The sequence below is a fragment of the Dermacentor variabilis genome, chromosome 4, assembly GCF_050947875.1.
Source record: "Dermacentor variabilis isolate Ectoservices chromosome 4, ASM5094787v1, whole genome shotgun sequence".
Classification (NCBI taxonomy): Eukaryota; Metazoa; Arthropoda; class Arachnida; order Ixodida; family Ixodidae; genus Dermacentor; species Dermacentor variabilis.
In genome coordinates this window covers 44,305,178-44,321,503 of record NC_134571.1, presented here as the reverse complement: position 1 = coordinate 44,321,503, position 16,326 = coordinate 44,305,178, and the positions used below count along the sequence as shown (strand labels likewise).

Here is a 16,326-nt window from a genome sequence, read left to right as displayed (position 1 = left end):
ATTTCTGAGTATACTTCGATAATATTGCGGCAGTAAACTCAGACACGACTATGGATGCTTTCGTACCGCGCCGGGTTCATCGAGGAAACCTTGCCGTTCCCTGAACATGTGTCATTACTGTAGAGACTAAAGAAAATTGCACATATTAAGGGGCCACGCAGGCAACGATCTTCCTTGTAGTCTTTTCCTCGATATTAGGTGTGCGCGAATATTCAAAAATGTGAATGTGAATCAGAAAAGCTTTCTTTTGTTTCTCATCGAAACATTCGATTTTAGAATTAGCTATCGAATGTGTTCGAATATTCAATTGGTGCTGAGTGCACGAGCTTACCTACGATTTTTGAATCTTGCCTACCGCAGAAAAAGGATACCCCTTATTTTAGTCCATGGTCTTTCAGGTAAACAGGATATACAACAGCGTTGCCTTCGAAGAAGAAAACAAATAATAAACTTAAGCCGTCTTTAAATCTCACGTGTTTCTGGATAAGTAGAAAAAAATCTGTCTTTTCCTTCAACAATGGAATGTGCATTTTTTTTTTAATGTTCACATTGAACTAAATCCAAAATTGTCGCTATTTGAGCGTCCCTAGGAATCCCTGGCGTGACTTCATCCCACAAAGAAGTTGAGTGTGGAGAAGCCAAGTCTCAGCGAACCCTTTTCCAATTTTTTTATTCATGGTAGAAAGACGCGAACACACAGCATGCCATCGAAAGTAAATAGACCGCGTATACACAGAACTAGTGTATGTGTGCATTCAGGCGTCGTTGGGCACGTTATACTATACGTGCGGGTGTTCAAACTCTAGAATAGGATCCGATTACTTCGAATCATTTCTGGTTACATTCGTTGTTTCCTAATATTTCTGCACGATTTAATTTGATAATTCCGCTATTTAAACACTCCTGTATGCTTCAAAGTGCCTTGCGGTAAACTCACAATATGCCACTAAGTCGAAAAAAAAATGGTTTGCCTCACTTTGGCAGTTCAGTTTTGAAACCGCAAATCATTTCAAACGCAAATGCTCCTTGCCATTGGCCGCCACTTTCGAGATAAACTGAACCCAAACCGAATGAAGAACACATGAACTGTAACGCAATATTATACAAGTAGATAGATGACAAAAGTCTGCTTACGTGGGTTCCTTCGTCCCTACAGGTGAAATTTTTCTAGGGCCAAAATTTCCAGGGTCGCGCATCGCATTCTGAGTGGAGCGCACCAGCCCCCGCCATGCATACAAATCGTGTGGACTCCGGGGCATGAATCCTTTACGCAGCAATCAGCAGGCACACGCCTACGCCCGGGCGCATGCACACCGGGAGCCGCGAGATGATAACGCCGTGCAGTTACACCCCGTGCCGATACCAATTAACCTGCACGCACATCCCACAACACTATCACCTTTCACGAAGAACACCGCCACCGCCACCTCATAATGGTCTGTCGCGAGAGGAAGCCGTAATATGGTGTAAACTCTAAACAAACACATATCCCCACTTGAGTCTCTACTACGCCATACACACTGCGCTGCGATCAATACGCAACGCTTTACCACATGGTATGGGCTTGCGTAAGCACACCACAGCTCGCACCCATAACACATCCCACCACACGGCAATGGGAGGCAGCGCTGTCCAGCTCCGACTCGACGGACCAGCTCAACCTGATCAACCGAGTGAGAAGGGCAACTAAGGCCACGGGATCCCTGGACTGAGGGGACCACCCGATGCAGAGCGGAGGAGCTACCTACGCTCTTGTGTATAAAGTTTATTCTCTCTCTCTCTCTCTCTCTCTCTCTCTCTCTAAAGGTCCTTACAGGCACCGCTGCTGACATCTTACAGGCCTTCAGCAATTGACGCCAGACGAACGACGTTTCGCGTATTATTATCGCTTTACAGTTCATCTGTTCTTCACTTGCTTTGCGTTCGGTTTATCTCGGTGCTGCCATGTAGGATGTCCGGCATCACAGTTGGCTGGCAATAGTGATAGCATATTTTTTTTATTATTACTACGGGATGAGAGTGCGGGGGAGGGGGGGGGGCAAGTTTCGCAGTCGAGCGACTCCGCTCCGCTCTCGTCGCTTCTGTGTCGCACACGGCACGAACACCGTTCGCATCGCCGGTCGCACAGCTGCCATGCAGCCGTGCGCAGGGCCCGAAAAATCTCAAATCACGAGACGTCTTTTTTCGAGTACGCCTTTCTTGCTTTCTCTTCCTGTGTACATCAGTTGGGAAGCCTGCTAACGAAACGCGGCTCGACTGGTCGCTGCCGCCTTCGGCTTAGCCGGGCTTCGCTCCCGGAAAGATAATCGATGACGCGTGCGCGTCTAAGACGGCTGTGCTCGCATGGTCCACCGGCGTTCATCAAAGTCGTTCCTAATTAGGCGCGCCGACGCGCCTGGTGCGCTTCGGAGGGCTTCGGCCGGCGGCAGCCGTTAACACTGTGGTTGTCCGAACGGGGCCGTTTTTCCGCGTAGTCGGGCACGCCGGTTCCAAGCGAAGCTTTCACCCTCTCCCTGTGTCTGTATTGTCGCATAATGAACAAGGACCGGACTATAGTTTAAAAGAGAAATGATCAACAAAACTGTAATAAATCGATAGGATGAAAGACAGCGACGCTAGAGGAAAGATAAGATATGCCGCTGTCTACTGTCATTGTATTAAAGAAAAAGGAAGTTGATAAATTTTGGCAATACTAGAAGGACGAAAATAGAAAAGAAGCTACCAGAGAGTAATTCTTAATGAGGCGTCGCCGCACAGCAAAAGTCCGCAAATATGCAGTTGTCAGAACGAGACACAAAGACGAGCCAACTAGGATACTTTCTTTGTTTCCGTCATATTTTTCTTCTTCATATACCATTCTGCAAATCCGGTAATTTGAGCACTCGAAAACCTGCCGCCGGCGGCTCTTGGAAAGAAGTATATAGCCTCTCAGCAAAGGGACAAAGGTATAACTAAAGGAGAAATGCTAGAAATGCTTTTTTTATATATATTCAAGGTTAAGAAGGGGGGCTGACAGATGGAGTACCGCGCTGTAGTGTAAATGTTATAAACAAGGATAAGATGCCTCAGAAAGGCTGGCAGACGTTTTGATAGGAGAGCCTATCTTCGTCAAGGGCGGCCTTGTCATCCTCGGCAGGTTAGTTTTAACAGGTTGGGTAGAAAGTCTGTTATTAGGGAAAGCACATGGGTCTCTGACATACGTGCCTGTCTCGAAAACAAAAATAAAGAAAGAAGAATATTGTGGTTATTATGTCTGTCCGTCGGCGGTACCTCCAGTGAAAAGATGTTTTGAAGTGTTCGAAACAGCAGTGCCTTCAAAGCGTTTCAGCAAACACAGAGAAAAATGTGTAGCTGGCAGTCACGTTATGAGGGAATGCATTCTCTTTCTTAGAAGAATAGGTTGACTGAAGTCTTTGAGTGGGGTTGCAGTTGTGTGAAACGTTTTCTGAAACATTCAATTGCAACAATTTTTACTCTTGTACTTATTGCTGAGTATTACGGCCTCACCCACTTGCTTGTTTCTTTACGGAATCGAAAATCAGAACTTGACGACTGCGATGCTTCTAGGCGGGAGAAGACACATTCTAGCACTACCTGCTTGCTGCCAGCGCCTTATTGTGGTACTACCGGCCTTAGTGTGGTACCACCGGCTTTACTGTGGTACCATTGGGCGAGTCAAGGCAGGTGACATGGCGCGGCGCGTCCCATGGCGTACAGGGCCGCAGTCGAGGCGCAGCCAGTCCGTAAGCGCAGGAGTGTGCTACCGTCTCCTCTGGAGAGGCCGTTCTCTGGAAGCGGCTTGGGAGCCTCGCCTCTAGCTACTCGGTGACCCAGGTGGTGTAGCCGACGTTCATCAAAGTCTCGTGCAGTCTCGTGTAGTGCGAGGGCGCTACCGCTCTGGTAACAGGGACCTTATAGTGATGGGCAGCTGCAGCGGAGCTCGCTGCAAAAGGAATCCGGCACTGCCTGCGACAGGCGAGGGCTGAAACTGTGCCCGCCGCTACTGTTGACCAGCTCGGGAGGACCGAACCATCCGTGAACACTAGCAGTTGTCCTTCCATCTGCTCCGAAAGCTGAGAACGCGTCACGCGGAAACCGGGCTCCTTTCGGGACACAGTGCGCCATCTAGTGGCGCGGCCGCGAAGTCCGCGCGTGGTCTCCGCCGATTAAATGAAAGGCCGGCATCGAAGAATATTATTCGTCTTGCGGGATACTTTTAATCGATTAATCGTTCATCGATATCACGAACCCTAACAAGCTTCACAGATCGAGTGGCACATACCCAGTGTTCCAAGTAGCTGCGCGAAAGAGTTTTTTTCGAACAGCGGCGCCTACCCGGTCCCGCATCTTTTACAGGACCCATGTCGGCGTGAAAGAGGCTCGTTGAAGAGCGCCGCGTATGCACACATTGCCACACACTCACTGACCGAAGTTGGTCGGATTGTTGGTTGTTGGTTTCGAACTCTGCTACCTCAGCATAGCAGCCTGACGCACTACCGATTCAACCACGGACTACCCAGTGACCCAGGTTGTCGGGAAAGCGGTTAGGCATAAACATACATAGGTACTGACATAGATAGAAATATAGCCCCTGGAAGATGCGTGAAGTACCCTAAGAATGCCAGCGCATTAAGAATAAATTGTGACGATACTTTCGCCGCCATATTTATTTATTTATTTATTTATTTATTTATTTATTTATTTGCAGGTACTGTTGGCCGATTGGGCCGTTACAGGTGTGGGGTACAAATCTGACACAAAACCCATCATCGCTTACATAAAGTTGCAATGCATAGCTAATACATAGAATTAGAAATCACGACGTGCCATTATGCATAACTACAATACGAAATCTGACATAACAGCCGTCATGTCAAACATAAAGCAGCAATGTATAGCCGAAAAATTCATCACGATACTACATTCTAAAACTTACATGAGATTTTGTAACATTGGTTTCAAAATGTTCTACAGTTTGAGAATCATATATAGCACCCGGTAAATTATTCCACTCTTTTCTGGTTTTGGGGAAAACATGGTATGCACATGTGTTCACGAGAGATTGAGGGACTATAGAAAGTTTTTGCGGTGGTCACTTCGTAGGCTCCGGACTTCTCGCAGAATGAGGTACTGCGCTGCATCAATGTTAAATATATTTTGATTTATATTTCGAAATATATTTTGGTAAATTTAGTTCTTGCAGCATCTCTGTTACAGATTCAGTACGGGAGCACCTTGACAGAATAACTCTAGCCGCCCTTCCTTGCACCCGCTCAATCTTATGGATTAATCCTTTTTGGTAAGGGTTCCATATGATGCTTGCATATTCCAGTGTAGGCATTAGTATTGTTAAATGCGCTGTTAACTTTACGGGGGCTGGAGCGATCGTTAATTTGCGACGTATAAACCATAACTTCTTTTCAGTGGTAGAGCAAATATTAGTGATATGTTAAGTCCAGTTGAGGTTTTCAGGTATTGTTAATCGTAAGTATTTACATTTGTTAATGGTAGCTAGTACAGTGGAACTTAGTTGATAATCAAAATTTAGGACATGCTTAACCTTGTTTGTAACACGTGAAACAACGGTCTTTTTCTTTATTTACTCGAATTTTCCAAGTTTCACACCGTTTTTCAATAGACGGCAGTGCGTCGCTGAACACGTTTTGATTATTGTGGTTACATATTTCTCGATAATTTAAACAGTCGTCGGCGAACAGTCGTACAGTAACGTTTTCGTTTATATCAGAAGAAATGTCATTAATATAAACGAGAAATAATACCGGTCCAAGGAAAGACCCTTGAGGGACGCCTGAAGTTACAAATAAATGATCGGACTGGTAGCCATTTATGTCCGTTTATGTCCACGTACTGCATCGTATACGTGATAGATATGACCTGACCCATTCCACTATATTCTTATTTATTCCAAACTGTTTCAATTTCATAATTAATTCATTATGAGGAACCCTATCAAAAGCTTTTGAGAAATCAAGGCATATAGCGTCACATTTTTTCGTTAGCTATTTCTTTTGAAAAGTCGTGGATGGTCTCAACGAGCTGCGTGACAGTTGACAGTTTTTGCCGAAAGCCATGTTGGTTCGAATGTAGTGCCTTCGTATTTTTTAGGGACTTATCAGTTGCTTTTGATATTATATGTTCGAAGAGTTTGCAGCAGACACAGGTTAAACAAATTGGTCAATAATTTTCAATACCCTGCTTGTCCCCGGTTTTGTGTATCGGGACAAATTTCGCAACTAGCCAGTCGTCTGGGACCCGTTCTTGTTGCAAGGATGCCGTAAAGATAATTTCCTAGTATCGAGAGCCCATTCAGCGTAACTTCCCAAAAACACATTTGGAATTTCATCCGGACTCACAGATAATTGTTCTTTAATGTTTAGCAGTTGCGATAGTATTCCTTCATAGCTAATTCGTACTTCCGGCATAGCTGATACTTGTGAGAACGATGTTACTGCAGTTGGAGCAGTACAGTTAGAAACATTTGAAAATACATACTGGAAGAACTTATTATGAGACGCAAATTTCGAACAGTCGGTTATGATTTCGTCATTAACAACAATGCTGTATTGGCTTTGAGTGGTTTGCGACAAGTGACGCCAAAACGTTTGCGGAGAAGATACCATGAAGTTCGCAAGTGTTTCCTCGTAATATTTATATATATATATATTTGCTCGCCTAAGCTTTATTCGCAGCTGTGCAGAAAGGTTGATATGGTTTCAAGATTTTTTACTTTCCTTTGCCTTCCTAGGATAGGATAGGGATAACTTCAATAAAGTGCCTGCAAACGACGGTTTAACGCGTCGTGACGCTGGCCAAGCGTCGACCCGGGGTTACACCCTACTCTGCACTACCTCAGGTGGGCCCGCTTGTAGTGGGTCATGAGGCTTGTGCCTTTCGAGTGCACCCCGGGCCTGCTAGACGACCCACAGTTGTGAGTCCTTGTCTGGAGACTGCAGTGCACCTTGAAGTTCGGGCGGCTAAGTCCTGGTTCGTTTCAGACGAACAATCTTTCGCGTTATCCAGGGATTACGCTTCTTTCTTCTTTCCTTCCCTTAGTGGTACGAATCAGTTTACACCGTTCAAGATAATGGTTCTGAATCTTGCCCACAACGCATTGACGTCATCGTCAGAGCTCAGACTGTCTAGATAAAACGACAAAACAAAATCAATCATGCTCGTGTCGTCAGCCTTAGCGAAACTGCGGACGTGTGCAGTACATTCCTTAACATTTGTTGTGGGAACGTTGGTTTTGATTTGTACAAATACAAGTTGATGGTCAGATATGCCATCTCCAACTGCAACCTAATCATTTTGACACCGTCCACCAAGAAATAATAAGTCCAATATGGACTGCACTATTGCCGTTTCTATAGCGCTTTCATGTACCACCGGTGTTAAATCCTTAGCGAAATCAATGTCGAGCAGCCCTTCGCGGTCAGCTAGTTCCCGCGACTCTATGGTAATTGAGTTCCAGTCGACCCTGGGCAAGTTAAAATCCATGGCAATTAATAACCACTGGTTTCACGCCTTCTGTTGTTCTAAGTAGTGTTGGATGGTCTCTAAGTATTCGATAGATGCGTTAGGGGATCTATTGATTGCTCCTATTACGACTAAAGTAGTTCCCTATTTGATTTGGCACCAAGCACTCTCGTGATTAGGAATACCGTTCGTTCTTACACATTTAGCATTGTCCTGTATTATGATTGCAACTCCTCCTCCTCTAGTTTATGTATCATTACATAATATCTTAAAAACTGGAGGTAACAAATCGCATAGAACGACAGAAAGCTGAGCTAGTTGGTAAGGGTTCATTATGAAAAAAAGAAGAGGTGAGGCGTGCAGACAGGACACAAGAGTAGAGAAGTGGACAACACGAACGCCGACTGTGAACTGAAGGGAGCACTGAGGCGAAAGAAGAAGGAAGACACAAAACTCATCTGCACAAGCTCAGGAATGGTATCACCACGTGTCAGTCGGGTACACGTGCCGGTCTACGTGGGAGACCAGTAAGCCTGTCTATCTCTCACGTAGACCGGCACTTGTACCCGACTGACACGCGGTGATACCATTCCTGAGCTTGTGCAGATGAGTTTTGTGTCTTCCTTCTTTTTTCGCCTCAGTGCTCCCTTCAGTTCACAGTCGGCGTTCGTGTTGTCCACTTCTCTACTCTTGTGTCCTGTCTGCACGCCTCACCTCTTCTTTTTTGCATAAAGAACAAATCGCAGTCTTGTATTTCTGGCCGCAGCCACGTTTCGCTAACAACAACAACTGCATGGGGGTCATAACTGGCATGCACATGCTCTATATCGCCGACTTTATTCGCGAGGCTTCGACCATTATATAAGGTTTATGTCTTAAGTCTGTCTCCTGGAAGATGGTATCGGTTCAGTCGTCACTATCTGTCGGGGTACTCTTTGAGTGGGTCAGTTTGGATTTCGGGAATTGCCGTGTCCGGACACGGCTATTCTTGGAATAATCCCGTACTGAGACATTGTTATCTACAGTAAGCCTGTCGCGGTACAGGCGCACGCGCGAGCCTTCTTTTTCTTTCAACGCGTACTTACAGAGTAGCCTGCGCTGATTCAGTGTTACTTTTCAATAGTCGTCGCCAACAGAAATACCACTGCGTTTCAGTTTCGCGCAGTTTTGAAAAACGTTTTCTTTCCCCCTATAATTATAATGCTTCAGTATTACTGGACGAGGCCTCGAGGTTTTTTCCGCGGATTTGTTCTTATGCGGCTTTCCCATTCTGTGCATCCGCTGTATTATTTTCGAGACCAAGCTTTTTCCTCAATATTTCTACAACTACATTTTTTTCAAGTTCTGAGGTTTCATTGTCACTCTCCCATGTTCCAAGCACAATTAGATTGTTTCGCCGCATTCTATCATCTAGATCGACAAGCTTTTCCCGATGTTTTTCCAAAGCTGAATTCAGTCTCTCGGTTGTCACTTTAGTTCAGCAAGACTTGCTGCTTGCTCGCTGCAAAGCTGTACAATGTCTTCCAGGGCCTTAAGTCTCTCGCGTAGGCCGCTTAGGTTGGCCTGAATTGCCTTTTCGCCATCATCCAACCCTTGCACAATAACTTTTAAATCGGGTCCAGAATTCGTCTCAACGTCCCCCGACAACAGCAGACATAGTGATGCAAGAGCAGAAAACAACACCCGTGGTCACGGCAGCACTACGAGAAAGCGATTGTCGCTGTTATAGCACGAGTATGAACTAACCTGTTGAAATAGCAGAAACTTGTTTGAGCACACCGCCTATGCGTTGCCGCCGTGCCCACTGGATGCTGCCGGCAAGGGTGCTTGTTTTTCATACGGTCCTCCCACGGCGTTGTTCCACCATGATTCCTGGCGTCGAGGCTGTCGATGATCCACGGGCGAGGTTCCAATTCGGCAGTATCAGCTGCAGCAGCGAGATCGGTGAGGCGCATGCTCCGTGTGCTCCCGTGGAAGGAAGCGCAGATGAGAAGCGCCCGTTGAAAAAGCAGAAACTTGTTTGTGCGCATCGCCTATGCGTTGCCGCAGTGCTGTGCCCACTAGAAACGCGAAATGACAAAGCACTTGCTTCGAGCAAGTTTACTGAAGTAAGTTCATGAAGCAGGCGAAAACATTGCTGGTAGCAAAGGTTCTGAAAAAAAAACTCACTGTGACATAAAAACAATGCTGTCAGTTTCTTCTGTTCCAAGTTTGCTGCTTGTCGGAAGCGTCTCAAGGTAAATAATCGTTAATACAATTTCTGTGCATATCCGACAATGTGGGTGGTAAGAGCAAGCTCTAGAAGAATGCGTGTTAACCTCCCTTCTCCAACAGGACATAATGTGTGCCAAATATTTTTACAAATCTTAAAGCTCACAGGTTCACAGGTGGGATATAGGCTATTGATGACAATCCTTCGGTTGGTTGTCAATATAATGCTCAACGGAAACGTGGGAGATTGTGACTTTAATGACTTCGGTGTATAAAAATGAAAGAAAGTAACAAGAACGAAGGTGAACAAGGGAAGGTGAATGAAGGTAAAGATCAGTTGCTCCAAAAGTTCATTCTTGGTCGAGATGTACGCGCATTCGGAAAAGAAATGCGAATAACAGCGAGTCTCTCGTCATTCCCGGCGCCTGCGGGCGATCTATAATGTCGGGATGCAAGCGAAAATCGGCGACAATAATTATTTGTCGTTGTTACAGTTATCCGCATCAGCGTTGTTCCATTTAAACCCATCGCAGAGGACGAATTAGCCTCGCTCCAATAACCTCTGTCCTACGTAAGCTCAACCAACACTGCGCCTACATATTTCATGAGCTTATCACTCAGCTAAATTATTTTAATTAAGCAATTATTACAAATAACATGATTTAATTTTTTTTCTCCTCGCCAAATATATATTCTTGGTTATAAGTTGCGCTAAGTCACATTCTAATTGAAGTTCTTCCTATTGTTCATTATTGTTTGTTAACCTTTTATTTGTCTGGTACAGTAGTCCCTATTATCTGTCCTATTAGTAGTTCATATTAGTAGTCCCTGTGCAAACAAGATGGCGGCTGAGTAGGGCTCATTGTAAAGCCGCAAGGAGGGTCATCTGCGCACAAGAAAACGTAGACACGCTTTTCTACGCCCTTAGTGTAAGTCACATCATGTTTTTTTTTTTTTTTTTACAGGTTCGCAGGCACAAAGACTTCAAATGCAGAAATAATCTGTGTTTTTCGTAAGTTCTTCGTGCCGCCGCGAGGTGGGGTCCACGTCGTAGTAGCGTCCACGCTATTACGACGTTACTAAGAGCTCGGTGAAGCAACCCACCGCCCCGTTCCAAAGGGGACGCTCATAACCTCCATCCATACATCCATCCAGTCATCGTGATAAAACCACAAATCAGGCAGTGCAGGGTGAGATGGGTTGAGCCTCTTATGAAGTCAGAGAAACAAAGAGGAAAACTAGTTTTGAAGAAATACTTAGGAACGTGGAGGAAAATAAATGGGCAACTAAAGTGCACAAGTACCTCTACCTGAAGAGCGTGAACGCAGAATGGATAAAGAGGTCAAGTTGGCAACCATGTACAAGGTAATTGAAATTCTAAATAGACAACAAGGAGTCATCAGAAAGAAAGTGAGAGAAACAGAGACAGTGAATTGGATCCAAAGAATGGAAACAAAAAGGGCCATGAGCATTTAGAAGAATGAGAAGAAATAAATTAGAAGGGGAACTCTGTACAATGACACAAAGGGCAGTGCTTTGCTATTTGAAGCTTGAGCCAGTTGCCTAAGGACAAAAACATACGGGAGCAAATATTCGGAAACGTATGAAGCATGTGTATGCTGCAGCAAAAACCCGGAGATCAATCGGCACATCCTAATGGAATGCGAAGGGATTCACTCAGTGAGAACCGTAGGTAACGTACACCTTCCAGAAGCGTTTGTGTTTAAAGAGGACGGAAGGCGCCAACCGGTCAGCAGTCGAAATAAGCAGGAGACGTTTAGAGCATTGATGAAAAAAAAAGTAGGAAAGAGATTGATACGACCGCATCTTTTACAGTCATGCTAGTGGCACAAGGTAGATATTAAAGGGGAGAAAGATTAAGGAGATGTACACAAGGATGCTAGGAGAAAACATGTGTAGCACACCTGAATAAATCAAGCAGGCTGGGTGACTATCTTTCACTGCCCCGTTTCAAAGGGAATGCCATTAAATCATCATCATCATCATCATCATCATCATCATCATCGTCGTCGTCGTCTTCTTCTTCTTCGACATGTTTTCCAGATGGTTCGAAACGCGTCCCATTACATGACTTCGACGTTGTCTCGGCTGTCCCCTTAGCTACCTTATCTGTCTACGTAGACTGTCTCCTACACCTGGGCAGAACTGAACAAACCTGGTATATGGGTGTGCGAGGCTTGTGTTCGCTGGTATTTTATGAGGCTTCGTCTAAAACGTGGAAATGCCTGCACAGATAATGTGTTACTAAAATAAAATCTTCATACATGGTTTTGATTCACCCATATTACATCTTTCAGTGAAGTTTACTCAGCTGCAATGCATAATCAAGCGAAGAAAAGCAAGAACAGACGACAAACTGTTCCAAAGCGAATGCGAACCTTGTCGCCTGTTCTCCAACTTTAGGAGCCCACAGATACTTTTTTTTTACTTTTTACGTTTCATTTAATTGGACATCCAATCACAAGTCCTCATAGTTAAACAAAACATGTTCATGTGTTATAATAAAGCTAAAACAACTATTTACGTGATGTTTTAGTAGGAAATGAATCATTGTGACAGACGGAAAGGTGCTATCAGGCGCGTGTTCAAGGTGTCTGCCTCTCCGAGGACGATGCGAATCCGAAATCACCATATATCGGCATTCCCACGCATACAACAGCGAAGCAGCGCCAGATTACCATCTAGATAATAGAGTGAGAAAATATATGTGTGTAAAGACGTAATTTATAGAGAGATTTACATACTTATTCACTTTTAATGGTGCAAGTTATTTTACAGTGGCAATAAGAACAGGCTCAGCGTTGTCGCGCTTGCTCTTTAATTCTTCCCCGCAGTTCCTGCGGCCCCCGGGGAAAGATGGCCGCCCCCAAGATGCACTGCGAAGACTGGTCCATAGTCGCCTACATGCTACTTTGCGCGAGAGAGGGGATGACGGACTGAAAGGCCCTAAAGGAGACGGACGGCGCAAGAAAAAAAAATGCGAAAAATATGGACTTGGCATTTACGCGTAAAATGGTGTTGGATGCGTTGCATTAAAAATGAAGGCAGTGTGAGTATGAAGTTCAGTCTTCAAACATGCATATACTATATAACATTTGTTAGGGAAAGCGCGACAAGCTAATATCCCAAAGACAAGATTGAAGCGTGCCGTTGCCAAGAAGGACAAGGCGTTGGACGTAATGTGCTTCTCAGCGTCAGTGTTTCCAGATTAATTTGACATTCTAACAGAGTTCCTGCGCTTGCTTTTCTAAACTGTATACTCTAGCTTGCCTTTCTCTTACAGCAATGGCTATCAATGTTTATTTCATCGCTCGTCGCTAGGTTTCGAGGCTTCTTCTCAAGTTTATTTGTATCCTTGAAGGCCGGGTCCCAGAAAGACGATGAGCAAACGCGACAATGATATTACGCGATCTTTACCCATCCCTATGCCATGGTACTCCAAACTATGGAAATGGAATGCGTGTCAGCAAAAGTATTCGGCGCACATTCTTCCCGCAATTCCTCCTGCGAGGGCCTCTCGTTTCAGTTCGGTTTCCTCGCTTCCGCGGTAACTGCTCGAACTGTACGAGTCGAAGAATTGCGGGGGCCGGAGCTACAGATTGGTTCTAGTGGCTGCGTCGCAGTTTACAGTATAAACCAGGGCAGTATACGTGCTTCAGTCGCAATGCACTGCGCTTTTGTTGTCTTTCCCCTTTATGTTTATACTTATTTTTCTTTCTTTTTTATTCGGGCGCACCCTCCAAGAAGCACACACGTTATACGACTACAACTCAGGAAAACCAGGCGCATAGTTTCTATCGCTCATTTGTGTCGAGTTTTATGTGTCGCGAATGTTCTTACTTTGGCGCTTTATGGTTTTACAGGCAGTAAGCAAGATGTGGCGCTGCTTCTATAAAAGATATCTGTCGGAAGGTGGTACTCCTGCTGAGCATTATCTTTCTTTTGCTCCTTCATTTTTTAGGCTTCTTTTAACGAGTCCCCAACCTAGTTACGTTTAACGATGATTACGTCTCTCCTTGTTCTCTTGCTATAACGTACGTTGCTATCGCACGGTCAGTTTCTTCTTCTTGGTAAGGTTGAGCTAAATGCACTTTACCCAAGAGTTGTTGTATTGATTCGTTTAACCAACGCGCCATTTTTTCCCCTCTTGCTCTCGAGGTTTTGCACGAAGTATCGGCTATTGTCACTGAACCGTTGGCTGATTAATTGGTATATTAACTGGTCGATTAAAGGGACGGACGCACGAATTAATGATGAATTCATTGAAACAGGAACGACTGCTTGGTGGTTCTTGGCGTGAAATAAAAGAAATACATAAAATTTTGGACTTCATTTTTTCTTTTTGCAAGAAAGCTCCTGTTGGGAAATTAACACAAATAGTTTTGAAAGAATATTTTATCTGTATAAACTTTAGTGTTTCTCTCTAGTGTCCATTTATTGCTCACGAATACAGAATGGCATACAGGCAGCGGAAATGGGGTGGGGGGGGGGGGGGAAGGGAGGAGGAAGGCAGATATTTACAAAATCAGGCAGGTCCAACGCACTTGTCGAAATCTATGTGCCGCAACGATATATCGCTTTATTGCAGTGGATGGTTAATTGCTACACAGCTAACGGCAAGCACAATGGAAAGTGCAATCGTATGCGATGTTTATGTTTACCAACCACGAAAGTCCCATGGACCAATCGTACGCAATTTTTCTTTTGTGCACTACTCCGCTCACAAGGTATGCAGAAATTCAAAAGCCAAATCAGGCGGATGCAGAATGTGAGGCGTCTATGCGGCTATTTCCCGAGAATGAGAGCGACGTGCGGTGCCTGCAAAAGAACGAATGGCGATGACTGGTGTATGCACGGAAAAGTACTGCACCGTATCCAGCTATACGTTTAAGTATTCTATAGTTCTTGTGCCCCCATGACACGTAATTATTCTGGAGGAGTGGCCAAGAATGGGTGCAAACACTGTGGCATATACTGAGTACCTAAGTAAAAAATGAAATCAGTAAACAGACGAAGAACAAAACTCGTTATTACGTAAAGAGGTCGGTGTGCTTTAGGCATACCTACAAGCCGACATTATCTGTTAAAATATTATGATTTTTTTTTATCACGCAGAATAGAGGTGCGCTTATCTGGCACTACATTATCGGTCAGCATACAGGCGTTATCAGCGCACGTATATCACGCGTATACGTATCCGCAAATACATCCGCCGAGATTTCGACCGACCCGGCAGCGGACAAAAGCCACATCAAATCCGGTAGAGTGGGCAAGAAAAGCCTCGACTCCACCCTGATCTCACGGTATCAGCCACAAGCCTCTCTCACACGATCGGTCACGGTAGGATTTCAATTTGTATTATCTGCACCTGTGGAGTAAGAAACACTTTGTTCGAATCCTTTTCAGTGTTTCTTCGGGAAAATGGACCGCTCGACAGACGAAGAAAAAAAGAAACTACAAGGGTGAATAAGTTTTCGGCGCTGACAGCAACAATCGGTCTCCTAGCTATCGCACAAAAAGAAGGAAAGGAAAGTCATGACCATTCAAGTCTGTGAAGGTTCATGACCAGCGGAGCTGTTTGCCACATGACACAGAGGTGACACAGAATTTTGAACTCATTTACGAACTAAGAGTTACGAACTCATTTGCCGTGATCGTTATGTACATCCGCGAGGCCGACGGGACCGCCAACACGGGAGAACGGAAGGAAAGGAAAGTAGATACGCAAGCGCTTGAAACGCCGACAAAGAGAGGGCGGTGCGAACGTAGTCATGGCCGACGCGGGTCAAAGTGTAGTATCTGTTATTATCAGCTTAATATCTGATACGGGTTGTATTCGGACCCAAGATATTAGACTTACTTTTGCAAGTTGGCGGAGCGCTCGAAGCCTGCTTCACCTCCGCCGCAGGTCGGTCAGGTATAGCACTGTCTTCGGGATCGGGCCACCGTTTCTGCACACGCGCACGAAAAATGACCGGAAGCCTATAGTCATAAGCAGCTTCGCAGTAAAATATCGCAATACAGAACTGAGCGCCGTTTGCCACACGTCCTTCTCGTTCGAGTCTATGCCCTCGTCTCTCCTCCGTGTTAACTTCTCGAACACCTCGCGCGGAGTCGAGGTAGGAGAGGAAGAGCCTCGAAATGCGGCGTTGGAATCCGATCCTTTTGGACGGTGGGCTCGTCTCGGTGGCGCTAGGCGGGTCTCGCTGGCTGGCATTGCAGGTGGCGAAGTCCGCTGCTTGTTGGCCGATTCCTGTGGCGCGAAGCGGGGAGAGAAATGGGATGGGCAGCGGGAAGGGGAGCCTTCGTTTCAGCAGCACTGGAGGAGACGCGGGGTAATGTATCTCAAGTACTGCCGACAAAGTGCAGATGGCCGGACGAGACAAATACACGTATCTGAATGACGTCTGCATTACCACATATATTCACCATGACGAGATTTACAAAATGGGTTCTCAATTTTTTTTTTCCGCTGCAATTACTCAGTCAACTCCGATACATTATTTTCGTATTATTTATTGCGGTTCGCTCCCTCGCTGAGAAAAAAAAGAAAGGTTAATTATGTGGAAGAAACGCGGCGTCGTTCTTTTATCTGAC

The 16,326-nt window shown here is 45.2% G+C and overlaps 1 pseudogene; it reads left to right on the top strand.

The window, feature by feature from the left end:
• Positions 1-15,500: 15,500 nt before the first annotated feature.
• Positions 15,501-15,680, top strand: LOC142580574 (U2 spliceosomal RNA; annotated as a pseudogene).
• The last annotated feature ends 646 nt before the right edge of the window (positions 15,681-16,326 follow it).